Source organism: Copadichromis virginalis, linkage group LG3, assembly GCF_057382275.1.
Source record: "Copadichromis virginalis isolate Kocher_CV1m ecotype Utaka linkage group LG3, C_Virginalis_male_GT1.1, whole genome shotgun sequence".
Classification (NCBI taxonomy): Eukaryota; Metazoa; Chordata; class Actinopteri; order Cichliformes; family Cichlidae; genus Copadichromis; species Copadichromis virginalis.
Genome location: NC_140620.1, coordinates 32,317,354 through 32,330,771, shown reverse-complemented (window position 1 = coordinate 32,330,771; position 13,418 = coordinate 32,317,354). Strand labels below are relative to the sequence as shown.

The window sequence follows — 13,418 nt, the reverse complement described above, 5'->3', positions numbered from 1 at the left end:
TCTGTCAAGTACAATCAAGCAGGAATCTCATCAAGAGCAATTCTTCCAAACCACGGTGATGTTAGGTGTTGTGCAAGTTTTCCATTCAATAAAGCCTCCAGACAAGCGGTCAGTGGTAGCTAACATTCTTTAATAATAACAAGAACAGAAGCCAAGCTTGGTGAAGGAATGCATCATTGCGGGGCAGACGATGGGCAGAGTCCCTAACTGAGTCTAGCATGGCCTTCAGTTACATACCTCTTACAGGAACTAAAGGCAGTACACAGCTGTTTTCACACCTTTGGTACCCCCACCCCCAAAGAAAGTTTCACACTCCCTTGCCACCTCTTACAGTGGAGAAGGAGACAAAAGACTCCTCCCCCCACTCTGGGTCCTTTATGTGTGAATGCTTCCCTCAAACATCCTGAGATACCATCTGTTACCAGTATGAGTGTGAGAGACATGCTGAAATCCAGTGGCACCAAGGTATTATACAACCACAAAGGGACCATGAGTATGTTAAGCTATTTTCAGATGTGCGCTGCTATTTAACCCTCCGCACCCCATGACAGCAATGGACAGCCAGGAGTTTTTGTAGGTGAATAACATCAACATTTGACAATAATATTGCTCGGTTATGATAGTGAGGTGAGCTGTTGAGGATATCTGTTGGTAGGTGCTGTTCCTGACAATGTAGCTGCTGTTAGCAGAAACTTCTATAAGCTTTGGAGGTAATGCCACCAGACTTGGTCAATTACCCAGAAAACTCTATTGCAATGTGTGACTATAATAAAACTTGGTGTTGCAATGTGTCATTGAGAATTATTTGGAGGAATTTGGAACATCCTAAAAGGATTCTCAGGAATCTGGAACATTCTAATAGAACTCTCAAAAATCCTAAAATAGCTCTTGTGAATTCGAAACATTCTAAAAGAATTCTCAGGAATACAGGGTTAACTTTTGATACTTCTTTTTAAATACTCTCATTTCTACCTTTCCCTAGCCCATCGTTGTAAATAGGAATATCTTTGTAATAACTTACTTGGTTACCTTGTGGTACAAATGTAACACGAGTGTGTGTTACATGAGACTATGCTCTTGCCCTAGTTCCATTTCAGTTAATATCTGTTGAATACAATTTACAGATGTTCAAGAAATAAAACTCTCAAGTCCAATCCACTTCAAGTCCAACTTCAATAGAAGAATCAGAGCCTTCCAGAGACGGTCTCACTTCTCTCATGGTCAGTCATTTTGACCTTTCACTAATGATGTTGAAGTACAGATAGGCAACAATAGCTTCGGCTTTTGTAAGGCATCAGTGGAGAAGAAGATTAACAGAAGAGTGAGCAGGATATTGTTTGTTTTTATAATAATGCGATTAATACATGAATAAAAGAAATTCTTTTGCAAAAGTCATTTACAATGTGCAGGTGTTTCATATATTTTTATTCACAGTGTCAACACTGACTGGTTAGTGGCTACTCAAGTGTGCTTCAAGTCCACCGCATTGTAAGGTGTTAGATTGTGTGGTCTAAGGATCTGGGTTAAGACTCCAGGCTCCTCACACATGTGGGTTGAAATCCTATTGCTGCAATAAGAGTTTAACCAGGGCAGGCAGATGCTATTGTATCCAAAAACATTCAGGCAAGTATTAAACATGTTTTTCTACAACAGCAAGAGCATCACTGAATGTTCTGGGCTTCTATTTTGTGCTGCACTTTTCAAGTTTTACTATCTAGATTTTTGCAATGAGGTCCTTACTCGCATTGGTAGCATGACCGAGCGATCTAAGGTGCTGGATTAAGGCTCCAGTCTCTTCGGAGGCGTGGGTTCGAATCCCACTGCTGCCATAGTGTTCTAGCGGCAAAGTTTTGTTTCTTCCATGCCTTACCAATAAATTGTAAGGGCTGCAGTGGAAATCAAATCTGTTATAGAATCTCTGTCAAGTCCAAACATGCAGGAAACCCATCAGGAGCAATTCTTCCAAACCACATTAGGCATGTGCTGTAAAGTCATTTACAACTTGCATGTTTTTCATGTCTTTTTGTTCATGGTCTCATCACTGACTGGTTAGTGGACTTTCCCACATGCCACTCAAGTGTGCTTCAAGTCCAGTCCACTCCCTTGTAATGTGCTTTTGAGCAGAACCTGCAACTGCTGGAGAATTGATTAAGGTGCTGCTATGTTGGTCTCACCAAGGCTGCAGAGTGACAAGAGTATCCTTGATTTCATGACAGTGGAGCAGTCCCATATGGTCTAGCGGCTAGAATGCCTGGTTCTAACCCAGCAGCATGAGCACGACAGTGGCGCATTACCAAACCAATCCCATATGGTCTAGCGGTTAGGATTCCTGGTTTTCACCCAGGCGACCCGGGTTCAACTCCCGGTATGGGAACATGTCTTTAATGTGCCCACAAGCCAATGTGTTCTTTGTGTTAATCCCACGATGGATTACATAGGGCAAAGTTGTTGGCTGAAGGCAAACATCAGGTAAGGCTAAGCACATGGCATAACGGTTCAGATCAGGACTGTACAGTCTTCAGTGATGAGGATGTACACAAGCAGGCCTGCAATTATGAGCGGCGAGTCAAGGTGGCTGTTTATGTGAAAATCAAATGAGCTTCTTTGAAACAAGGGTGGGTGCATTAAGGGTACGTCTTTTGCCATCTTACAATGCTGTGATTGCAACGGTTCCTTGACTCTCTGTGAATGGTGATCCTGCCTGTTGATCAGTGCTTATGACAAGTTGCATATGGACAATGATGAAACTGAGCCAAGAGCCCATTGTTAATCAGGGTTGATGAACAGGTTTTAACCAGGACAGGCAGATGTTTTTGTGTCCAAAAAGTATTAAACATGTTTTTCTACAACAGTAAGAGCATCACTGAATGTTCTGAGCTCCTATTTTGTGCTGCTCTTTTTCAAGTTTTACTGTCTAGATTTTTGCGATGAGGTCCTCACTCGCAATGGTAGCATGACCGAGCGGTCTAAGGTGCTGGATTTAGGCTCCAGTCTCTTCGGAGGCGTGGGTTCGAATCCCACTGCTGCCATAGTCTTCAGGTTCTTTTCGTGTTTCTTCCATCCCCTACCAATAAATTGTAAGGGCTGCAGTGGAACTCAAATCTGTTACAGAATGTCTGTCAAGTACAATCAAGCAGGAATCTCATCAAGAGCAATTCTTCCAAACCAGGGTGATGTTAGGTGTTGTGCAAGTTTTCCATTCAATAAAGCCTCCAGACAAGCGGTCAGTGGTAGCTAACATTCTTTAATAATAACAAGAACAGAAGCCAAGCTTGGTGAAGGAATGCATCATTGCGGGGCAGACGATGGGCAGAGTCCCTAACTGAGTCTAGCATGGCCTTCAGTTACATACCTCTTACAGGAACTAAAGGCAGTACACAGCTGTTTTCACACCTTTGGTACCCCCACCCCCAAAGAAAGTTTCACACTCCCTTGCCACCTCTTACAGTGGAGAAGGAGACAAAAGACTCCTCCCCCCACTCTGGGTCCTTTATGTGTGAATGCTTCCCTCAAACATCCTGAGATACCATCTGTTACCAGTATGAGTGTGAGAGACATCCTGAAATCCAGTGGCACCAAGGTATTATACAACCACAAAGGGACCATGAGTATGTTAAGCTATTTTCAGATGTGCGCTGCTATTTAACCCTCCGCACCCCATGACAGCAATGGACAGCCAGGAGTTTTTGTAGGTGAATAACATCAACATTTGACAATAATATTGCTCGGTTATGATAGTGAGGTGAGCTGTTGAGGATATCTGTTGGTAGGTGCTGTTCCTGACAATGTAGCTGCTGTTAGCAGAAACTTCTATAAGCTTTGGAGGTAATGCCACCAGACTTGGTCAATTACCCAGAAAACTCTATTGCAATGTGTGACTATAATAAAACTTGGTGTTGCAATGTGTCATTGAGAATTATTTGGAGGAATTTGGAACATCCTAAAAGGATTCTCAGGAATCTGGAACATTCTAATAGAACTCTCAAAAATCCTAAAATAGCTCTTGTGAATTCGAAACATTCTAAAAGAATTCTCAGGAATACAGGGTTAACTTTTGATACTTCTTTTTAAATACTCTCATTTCTACCTTTCCCTAGCCCATCGTTGTAAATAGGAATATCTTTGTAATAACTTACTTGGTTACCTTGTGGTACAAATGTAACACGAGTGTGTGTTACATGAGACTATGCTCTTGCCCTAGTTCCATTTCAGTTAATATCTGTTGAATACAATTTACAGATGTTCAAGAAATAAAACTCTCAAGTCCAATCCACTTCAAGTCCAACTTCAATAGAAGAATCAGAGCCTTCCAGAGACGGTCTCACATCTCTCATGGTCAGTCATTTTGACCTTTCACTAATGATGTTGAAGTACAGATAGGCAACAATAGCTTCGGCTTTTGTAAGGCATCAGTGGAGAAGAAGATTAACAGAAGAGTGAGCAGGATATTGTTTGTTTTTATAATAATGCGATTAATACATGAATAAAAGAAATTCTTTTGCAAAAGTCATTTACAATGTGCAGGTGTTTCATATATTTTTATTCACAGTGTCAACACTGACTGGTTAGTGGCTACTCAAGTGTGCTTCAAGTCCACCGCATTGTAAGGTGTTAGATTGTGTGGTCTAAGGATCTGGGTTAAGACTCCAGGCTCCTCACACATGTGGGTTGAAATCCTATTGCTGCAATAAGAGTTTAACCAGGGCAGGCAGATGCTATTGTATCCAAAAACATTCAGGCAAGTATTAAACATGTTTTTCTACAACAGCAAGAGCATCACTGAATGTTCTGGGCTTCTATTTTGTGCTGCACTTTTCAAGTTTTACTATCTAGATTTTTGCGATGAGGTCCTTACTCGCATTGGTAGCATGACCGAGCGGTCTAAGGTGCTGGATTAAGGCTCCAGTCTCTTCGGAGGCGTGGGTTCGAATCCCACTGCTGCCATAGTGTTCTAGCGGCAAAGTTTTGTTTCTTCCATGCCTTACCAATAAATTGTAAGGGCTGCAGTGGAAATCAAATCTGTTATAGAATCTCTGTCAAGTCCAAACATGCAGGAAACCCATCAGGAGCAATTCTTCCAAACCACATTAGGCATGTGCTGTAAAGTCATTTACAACTTGCATGTTTTTCATGTCTTTTTGTTCATGGTCTCATCACTGACTAGTTAGTGGACTTTCCCACATGCCACTCAAGTGTGCTTCAAGTCCAGTCCACTCCCTTGTAATGTGCTTTTGAGCAGAACCTGCAACTGCTGGAGAATTGATTAAGGTGCTGCTATGTTGGTCTCACCAAGGCTGCAGAGTGACAAGAGTATCCTTGATTTCATGACAGTGGAGCAGTCCCATATGGTCTAGCGGCTAGAATGCCTGGTTCTAACCCAGCAGCATGAGCACGACAGTGGCGCATTACCAAACCAATCCCATATGGTCTAGCGGTTAGGATTCCTGGTTTTCACCCAGGCGACCCGGGTTCAACTCCCGGTATGGGAACATGTCTTTAATGTGCCCACAAGCCAATGTGTTCTTTGTGTAATGGGAAGTCTTTAGGACCCAGGGGACCCAATGGAGGGTATAAAAGAGGAAGTAACAGCAGGTGCTCTTCATTTCCACTGACGAGCGGCTGTGAACAATGGTTGTGTGAGTAGGTGAAGAGCCTGAGAAGTTTTAATTGTCTGCTACACAAACAGTTGTTGTAAACCTCTACAGCAGAGGTTCGAGGTACAGGCTGTTTTTCTTTTAGTGTTTTTTTTTTTTTTTTTAATTTGTTGAAATGTATTTGATGTTTATTGTATTTTGTTTTAGTAGTGATTTCCACAAGATAAGCCAAGATAAGCCAGGTGTGCAGCAAACACAGTTGTCTGCTGGAGGTATGTTAACTTAATATATTTGACATTAAAAAAAAAGTATATTGATGCACTATAATCTAATTTATATTGTATTGCCTCCTGCAGGGCAGGCTGCACATGTGAATTTGTCGCTGTTTTTTTCCTCCTTCTCCTTGTTGTTGTGTTTTTGGTTTTGGTAGGGTCACCTTTTAAAACTGTTTTTTTATGCCGGGTTTGTTTTTATTTCTACTGGGCTGGTGCAATATTAGTCGGGCATTGTGCAATCCCTGAGTGGGGCTCTTACCTTAGGGGAATTAGGATCTTTAGAGGTGCTCTGTGTGGATTTGCAGTGAATAGGTTTTTTATTAAGAGTGATTTTTAGTGCCACCGATTATTGCCTGAACTAGCACTTAGTGCATGCGATAAGTGTTCTGTTGGGCTCGTATTTATTTGGGGTGGATTTGTTTCTTTTAAAGCAACGAGCATCTGGGACCGCCAAGGGAGAGCAAGCCCTCAGGTGATAGTTGCATTGCTGGCAGGTTGCACCAATAACACTATCTTGTGGTCGTTAGTGACCTTTTACCATTTTGATGTTTTAGGCCTTTTGCAAACCCTTTGTGTTCTTTTAAAATAATAAATTTTAACATATCTGACTGATATTGACCCTCTTGTCCTGTTTATTCTGGGCTCGTTCCTGTGAGAGCTTTGGGCCTGAAAGTTTGCACAAGTAGTATAGAGGCCCTTAGCGGTTACTCGGTGGCTTTCGCTCGCTACATTATTTGGCGTTGTCGACAGGATCCAGGTCATATCAGTTACGGTGTTTGGTTTTTATTTTAGTGTGGCCCTGTTTATTTTAGTAAGAGTGTTAGAGGAGAGGAGGAAAAACAGTGACATCTTCTACGGAGGGGAAGCCAACGCTTGGGCTGCTGCGGGGATAATAAACCTCCTTCGCCGACCCTATGGACGACGTACAGGCCCTCTTGGAGCAGCTGCAACAGCTAAAAGCAGCAAATGAACAGTTGAGAGACCAATTACAGGAACGTTCTCCTGGGACTGGTCCAGTGCCAGATCCAGTGCCAGGTCCATCTACTGTGCCATCAAATATCAACCCAATAAATGAAGCTACAAATGTGTGTTACGTTTATGCACCTCGGGAGCGTAAATGCCCAAGGTTTACTGGTAAATTGTCAGTGGACTTGTTAACTGTTGACCAGTGGGTTGAAGAAGTACGTAGATGCCTGGAGATTCGTCCTATGTCAAGATCAGCACAAGTGATGTTTGTGATGGACCATCTTGATGGCAGTGCTAAATCTGAGGTCTGTTTTCATTCGAGTATCAGCAGAGACACACTGACAAGATCTTTGATATTTTGGTCGAGCACTATAGCTGCACTCAGTCATATGTAGCTGCCCAGCTACAGTTCTTCCAGCGCACCCAGCGAGAAGGGGAATCTCTGCGAGATTACTCTCATGCCCTTAAATCTTTAATGGACACTGTAATCTGTAAGACACCAGGTGGTATTCCAAATTCTGATATATTGCTAAGGGACCAGTTTACTGAACATGTCCATGATGATATGCTGCGCAGAGAGCTGAAACAGCGGGTCCTTCAAACACCAGACATGTCCTTTCTTGCCCTACGCAGTATCGCCCTTAAGTGGGCTGATGTAGGTAGGCAGGGAGGGAAAACTAGGTCCCGAGCCTATTCTTGTGATACGAACTGTCAGGTAGTAGAGGGAGTTAATGCAGAGATGCATGCAGTCACCCTTGGGCCTAATGATGACATTCTACAGATAAAAGAGTGCCTTCGTAAACAACAGGTTCAATTGGATACGCTCATGAAGCAAATGTCTGTCCAATTTTCACAGCCGTCTCAGACTGAACTACCCCTGACCCCTCCCACAACTAGGCCTTTTCGTTTCCAGGCAGATGGAAAGCCAATTTGCCATCGGTGTGGTAGGGCTGGTCATATTGCCAGGTTCTGTAGGGTAAAACATCCAGCTATAAAGAATAGTGGTGGGTCTCATGCTGATGCACATGTACAAAGTCAGGTTGTGGAACAAGGCCCTGAGTCTCAGCCATCGGGAAACTAGGTCCCTCTGGTGCAGAGAGCCAGGCATCAGGAACAGGGTTTATAGGCTCAGCTGAAGTTGTTATGGAAGATCCCTCTCGACTAATTGGGAATTGTCCAGTGGTGGAAATAGAAATGGGGGGTGTTATAGTTCCCTGTCTTTTGGATACTGGGTCCATGGTCACCACTATTCGAGAGAGTTTCTTTGAGAAGCACTTCAGGTCGCAGGGGGTGGGGCACTTAAAGAAATGCCAATGGTTACGCCTCAGGGCAGCTAATGGGTTGAAAATCCCCTATATAGGCTACATGGAGCTTGATGTGACTGTTTTTGGTGGCACCCTGACAAAAATGGGCGTGTTGGTGGTGGAGGACCCTCTAGATGGGAGCGTTCAGCAGCCACAGAGTGTGCCTGGCCTCTTGGGGATGAATATCATTAGCCGTTGTTACCACCTACTCTTTGAGCAGTTTGGCCCTCGTCTGTTTGAATCTCCTGCCCTTGAAAATGCCAGTAAGACGTGGAGAGAGACACTTCACAAGTGTCAGCGCATTGAGGCTTTGAATACATCCGGGTATTTAGGTAAAGCAAAAGTCCACGGTCGAGCTGTTTGTGTCCCTGCTGGTTCGTTGAAATGGATACGTACTAGCTGCCCCTCTGCTGCTAACATTAACCTTCCATCAGTGCTCCTGGAGCCCATAGCGACAGGTAATCCCCTGCCAGGGGGCATCTTGGTTTCTCCGGCCCTCCTTTCTGTTGAACAGGGTGTTGTTGACATTCCGGTGGTTAATGTGGGAATTGAGGATGTTTGGTTACCGCCCTGTACACAACTAGGTGAATTGCATCTGGTTGACCCTCCATCATCTGGGGACTCTGTCATTACTGCAGAGTCTGATGATCCCACGTTGCAGATAACGATGCACGAAGTGACTGTACAGGTGCATCCGCACCTTGATTTTTCCGAGCTCTCATGGCCTAACTTGTCCAATGAACAGTCACAACAAGGAGTGTCACTTTTGCAGAAGTATTGTTCAGTTTTCAGCTATGGGGAGGGAGATTTAGGATGTACCACATTGGTGGAACATGAGATCCCTTTAATGGATGATGCCCCAGTGCGACAGCGGTATCGCAGGCTCCCACCCTCTCAGTATGAACAAGTGAAAGCCCATATTAAAGATTTGTTGGATCGGGGGGTAGTGCATCTAAGCAGTAGCCCTTATTCTTCCCCAATTGTGGTGGTTTTCAAGAAAAATGGAGAGATTAGGCTGTGTGTTGATTACCGTTTGCTTAATGCCAAGACACGGAAAGATGCTTATCCATTACCCCGTATTGAGGAGTCATTAGATGCCCTGACGGGAGCACAGTGGTTCTCTACATTGGACCTTGCAAGTGGGTATAATCAAGTACCAGTGGCCGAGAAGGACAAAGCCAAGACTGCTTTCTGTACCCCTTTTGGTCTGTTCGAATTCAATCGAATGCCATTTGGGCTTTGTAATGCCCCTAGCACCTTTCAGAGGCTAATGGAGCGGATTTTTGGGGATCAAAGTTTCCAGTCCCTTTTATTGTACCTGGATGATATTGTTGTGTTTTCATCCTCCTTTGAGCAGCATCTGGAGCATCTTGACTTGGTCTTAACGCGGCTCAAAGAACACAATCTAAAGTTGAAGCTGGAGAAGTGTCACTTTTTCCAGCCAGAGGTTCAATACCTCGGGCATGTGATATCGGCTTCTGGGGTGGCGACCGACCCTTCTAAGATTAGTGCAGTGGCTGAGTGGGCACGACCGACTACTTGTACAGAGCTACAGTCATTTTTGGGATTTGCCTCATATTATCGGCGTTTTGTTGAAGGTTTTGCCAAGTATGCTGCCCCGCTCCACCGGCTGGTGGGCGAGCTGGGAGGTACCAAGAAGAAACGTAGAAGTGGTGCCAGTGGGGCAATGTGTCACCTTTGGAGTGAGGAATGTGAGAATGCATTCCAAACACTAAAAAGGCTGCTGGTTAGTGCCCCAGTATTGGCATATGCAGATTTTGCTAAACCTTTTGTCCTTGAGATAGATGCTAGTCAGGCAGGGTTAGGGGCAGTTTTATCTCAGGAGCAAGAAGGAAAGAGGCGGCCAGTTGCTTTTGCTAGCCGGGGCCTGCGACCTAGTGAAAGGAATATGTCCAATTATAGCTCTAGAAAGTTGGAATTCTTGGCACTAAAATGGGCTGTCACTCAAAAATTCCGTGAATATTTGTTGGGAAATAAGTTTGTCGTGTTCACAGATAACAATCCCCTTAGCTATTTGCAAACTGCTAAATTGGGAGCCATAGAGCAGCGATGGGCCTCAGAACTAGCTGTGTTCAACTTTGAGATTAAATATAGGCCAGGTCCCAGCAATCGCAACGCTGATGCATTGTCACGGCAACTGCATCCACAGAGTCCATCTGGCCTGCTTCCAGGGTTGAAGGTTCCACAGGAAGTGCAAGATCAGACAGATGTAGGTCAACTGGGAAATGCTGTTGCCGCTACGTGTAGAGCCATAGGTGCATTTCCATCCCGACCTAAAGCTGATCTAATATCCCTTCAAGCTGCTGACCCGGTAATTGGCCCTTTTTCACAGTATTGGGAAAGAGGGAGGCTGCCTACCAAGCAGGAAATGGGTAATGTAAGTAAGGGAGTGAAAAAGTTGGTGCAACAGTGGCCCAGAATCAAGTTGAAGGAAGGTGTCTTGTATCGTCAAGTTCAGACACCTGGTAATGGCCAAGTTTTGTTTCAACTGTTGCTACCCCAGTGCTTGCAAACAGAGGTCCTGAGAAGTTTACATGATGATCATGGGCATCAAGGCATTGGACGCACTACCAGCCTGGTGAGAGAAAGGTGTTTTTGGCCCTTTATGGCACGTGACATTGAGAAATATTGTCAGGAGTGCGATCGTTGTGTCTTGGCAAAGGCTGTAAAACCAAAAGTTCGCACATTCAGGGGGGGTTTGGTGGCTTCTAAACCCCTGGCAGTCATTGCCATTGATTTCAGTGTTTTGGACAAGTCTAGTGATGGGCGTGAGAATGTACTTGTGGTCACTGACGTGTTTTCAAAGTTCTCTCAAGCATACCCTACAGTAGATCAACGGGCAAGTACAGTGGCACGGGTATTAACTGAAAAATGGTTTTATATCTATGGGGTCCCTAAGCGTATCCATAGTGATCAGGGAAAGAGCTTTGAGGGAGACTTGCTGAAACGTCTGTGTCACCTGTACGGCATAGACAAAAGCAGGACCACACCATATCATCCTGAGGGCAATGGACAATGCGAGAGATTTAACAGAACACTCCATGATCTGTTGCGTACGCTCCCTCCTGATAAGAAAAGAAAGTGGCCGCAATACTTGCCACAGGTATTGTATGCTTACAATACCACAGAACATCAGTCCACCGGTTTTTCACCTTATGAGCTTATGTTTGGTCAGAAGCCCCAGTTGCCCGTTGACTTCTTACTGGGGGCTTCCCAGTCGGAACCAATGTCTAGATCTGCGCAGGAGTGGGTAGAGGAGCATAAACAACGTCTAAGTTCAGTTTATGTGCATGCGAAAGAACAACTCCAACAAGCTGCAGAGAGGAGAAATAAACATTTTCAGCCCACAGTTACTTCCCTTCTCTCCCCAGGTACTCTGGTTTATCGGAAAAGTCATCCTTTAGGCCGCCATAAGATCCACGATGCCTGGGATCCTATGGTGTATGTTGTTGTGCAGAGTATGGACAAAGAAGGCAGGGTTTACAAAATACGCCCTAGAGATCGTTCAGGTCCAGACAAGAACTTAAATCGGGCCGAGTTGAGAGTAATACCTTCAGGTATTGTAGCACCTGCTCCAGACGAATATCCTCTCTCTGACCCAGGGCTGGTAGGTGAGTCACCCCGGCAGTCAACATCAGATACACCAGATGATGACAGTGAGGCTGGTGGAGTTGTACTCGCCCTTGTTCCAAACCCACCCAAAGATCAGCCACCCTCGGTATGTGTTCCCGAGCTTGTTAGTGAAACTAGTAGCATAGGCTCGAGCAACTTGAACCCTGTATCCATAGTTCCAGAACAGCCAGAGGAAAGTGGGATTGATAATAGGGAGAATGTTTTAGAGCAGGACTCGGGAAGAGTTCAGGGGCGGCCTAAAAGAAGTACAGCAGGAAAGCATTCTAACCCCTTTAATCTCCCACGGTCAGTAAATCAGACTACTGCTGTTCTCACTAGCGATTCACAGAGCTCTCTTGTCCATAATGATTTGCCCCAAAATTTATTTAGGCCCTGGCAGTAAGTGGTCACCGGGACGGTGACCTTTTAAAACGGGGGCAATTGTAATGGGAAGTCTTTAGGACCCAGGGGACCCAATGGAAGGTATAAAAGAGGAAGTAACAGCAGGTGCTCTTCATTTCCACTGACGAGCGGCTGTGAACAATGGTTGTGTGAGTAGGTGAAGAGCCTGAGAAGTTTTAATTGTCTGCTACACAAACAGTTGTTGTAAACCTCTACAGCAGAGGTTCGAGGTACAGGCTGTTTTTCTTTTAGTGTTTTTTTTTTTTTTTTTTTTTAAATTTGTTGAAATGTATTTGATGTTTATTGTATTTTGTTTTAGTAGTGATTTCCACAAGATAAGCCAAGATAAGCCAGGAGTGCAGCAAACACAGTTGTCTGCTGGAGGTATGTTAACTTAATATATTTGACATTAAAAAAAAAAGTATATTGATGCACTATAATCTAATTTATATTGTATTGCCTCCTGCAGGGCAGGCTGCACATGTGAATTTGTCGCTGTTTTTTTCCTCCTTCTCCTTGTTGTTGTGTTTTTGGTTTTGGTAGGGTCACCTTTTAAAACTGTTTTTTTATGCCGGGTTTGTTTTTATTTCTACTGGGCTGGTGCAATATTAGTCGGGCATTGTGCAATCCCTGAGTGGGGCTCTTACCTTAGGGGAATTAGGATCTTTAGAGGTGCTCTGTGTGGATTTGCAGTGAATAGGTTTTTTATTAAGAGTGATTTTTAGTGCCACCGATTATTGCCTGAACTAGCACTTAGTGCATGCGATAAGTGTTCTGTTGGGCTCGTATTTATTTGGGGTGGATTTGTTTCTTTTAAAGCAACGAGCATCTGGGACCGCCAAGGGAGAGCAAGCCCTCAGGTGATAGTTGCATTGCTGGCAGGTTGCACCAATAACACTATCTTGTGGTCGTTAGTGACCTTTTACCATTTTGATGTTTTAGGCCTTTTGCAAACCCTTTGTGTTCTTTTAAAATAATAAATTTTAACATATCTGACTGATATTGACCCTCTTGTCCTGTTTATTCTGGGCTCGTTCCTGTGAGAGCTTTGGGCCTGAAAGTTTGCACAAGTAGTATAGAGGCCCTTAGCGGTTACTCGGTGGCTTTCGCTCGCTACATTTGTGTTAATCCCACGATGGATTACATAGGGCAAAGTTGTTGGCTGAAGGCAAACATCAGGTAAGGCTAAGCACATGGCATAACGGTTCAGATCGGGACTGTACAGTCTTCAGTGATGAGGATGT

The 13,418-nt window shown here is 44.2% G+C and overlaps 5 non-coding genes across 5 annotated transcripts; all 5 read left to right on the top strand.

Annotated features, from left to right (window-relative positions):
- The first annotated feature begins 1,747 nt into the window (after positions 1-1,747).
- trnal-aag (transfer RNA leucine (anticodon AAG)) lies at positions 1,748-1,829 on the top strand. The gene has a single exon. It is a non-coding gene; the product is annotated as a tRNA-Leu (tRNA).
- A 473-nt stretch (positions 1,830-2,302) lies between these two features.
- trnae-uuc (transfer RNA glutamic acid (anticodon UUC)) lies at positions 2,303-2,374 on the top strand. The gene has a single exon. It is a non-coding gene; the product is annotated as a tRNA-Glu (tRNA).
- Positions 2,375-2,947: 573 nt separating this feature from the next.
- trnal-uag (transfer RNA leucine (anticodon UAG)) lies at positions 2,948-3,029 on the top strand. Its single transcript has one exon. It is a non-coding gene; the product is annotated as a tRNA-Leu (tRNA).
- A 1,833-nt stretch (positions 3,030-4,862) lies between these two features.
- trnal-aag (transfer RNA leucine (anticodon AAG)) lies at positions 4,863-4,944 on the top strand. The gene has a single exon. It is a non-coding gene; the product is annotated as a tRNA-Leu (tRNA).
- Positions 4,945-5,417: 473 nt separating this feature from the next.
- Positions 5,418-5,489, top strand: trnae-uuc (transfer RNA glutamic acid (anticodon UUC)). The gene has a single exon. It is a non-coding gene; the product is annotated as a tRNA-Glu (tRNA).
- Positions 5,490-13,418: the final 7,929 nt, after the last annotated feature.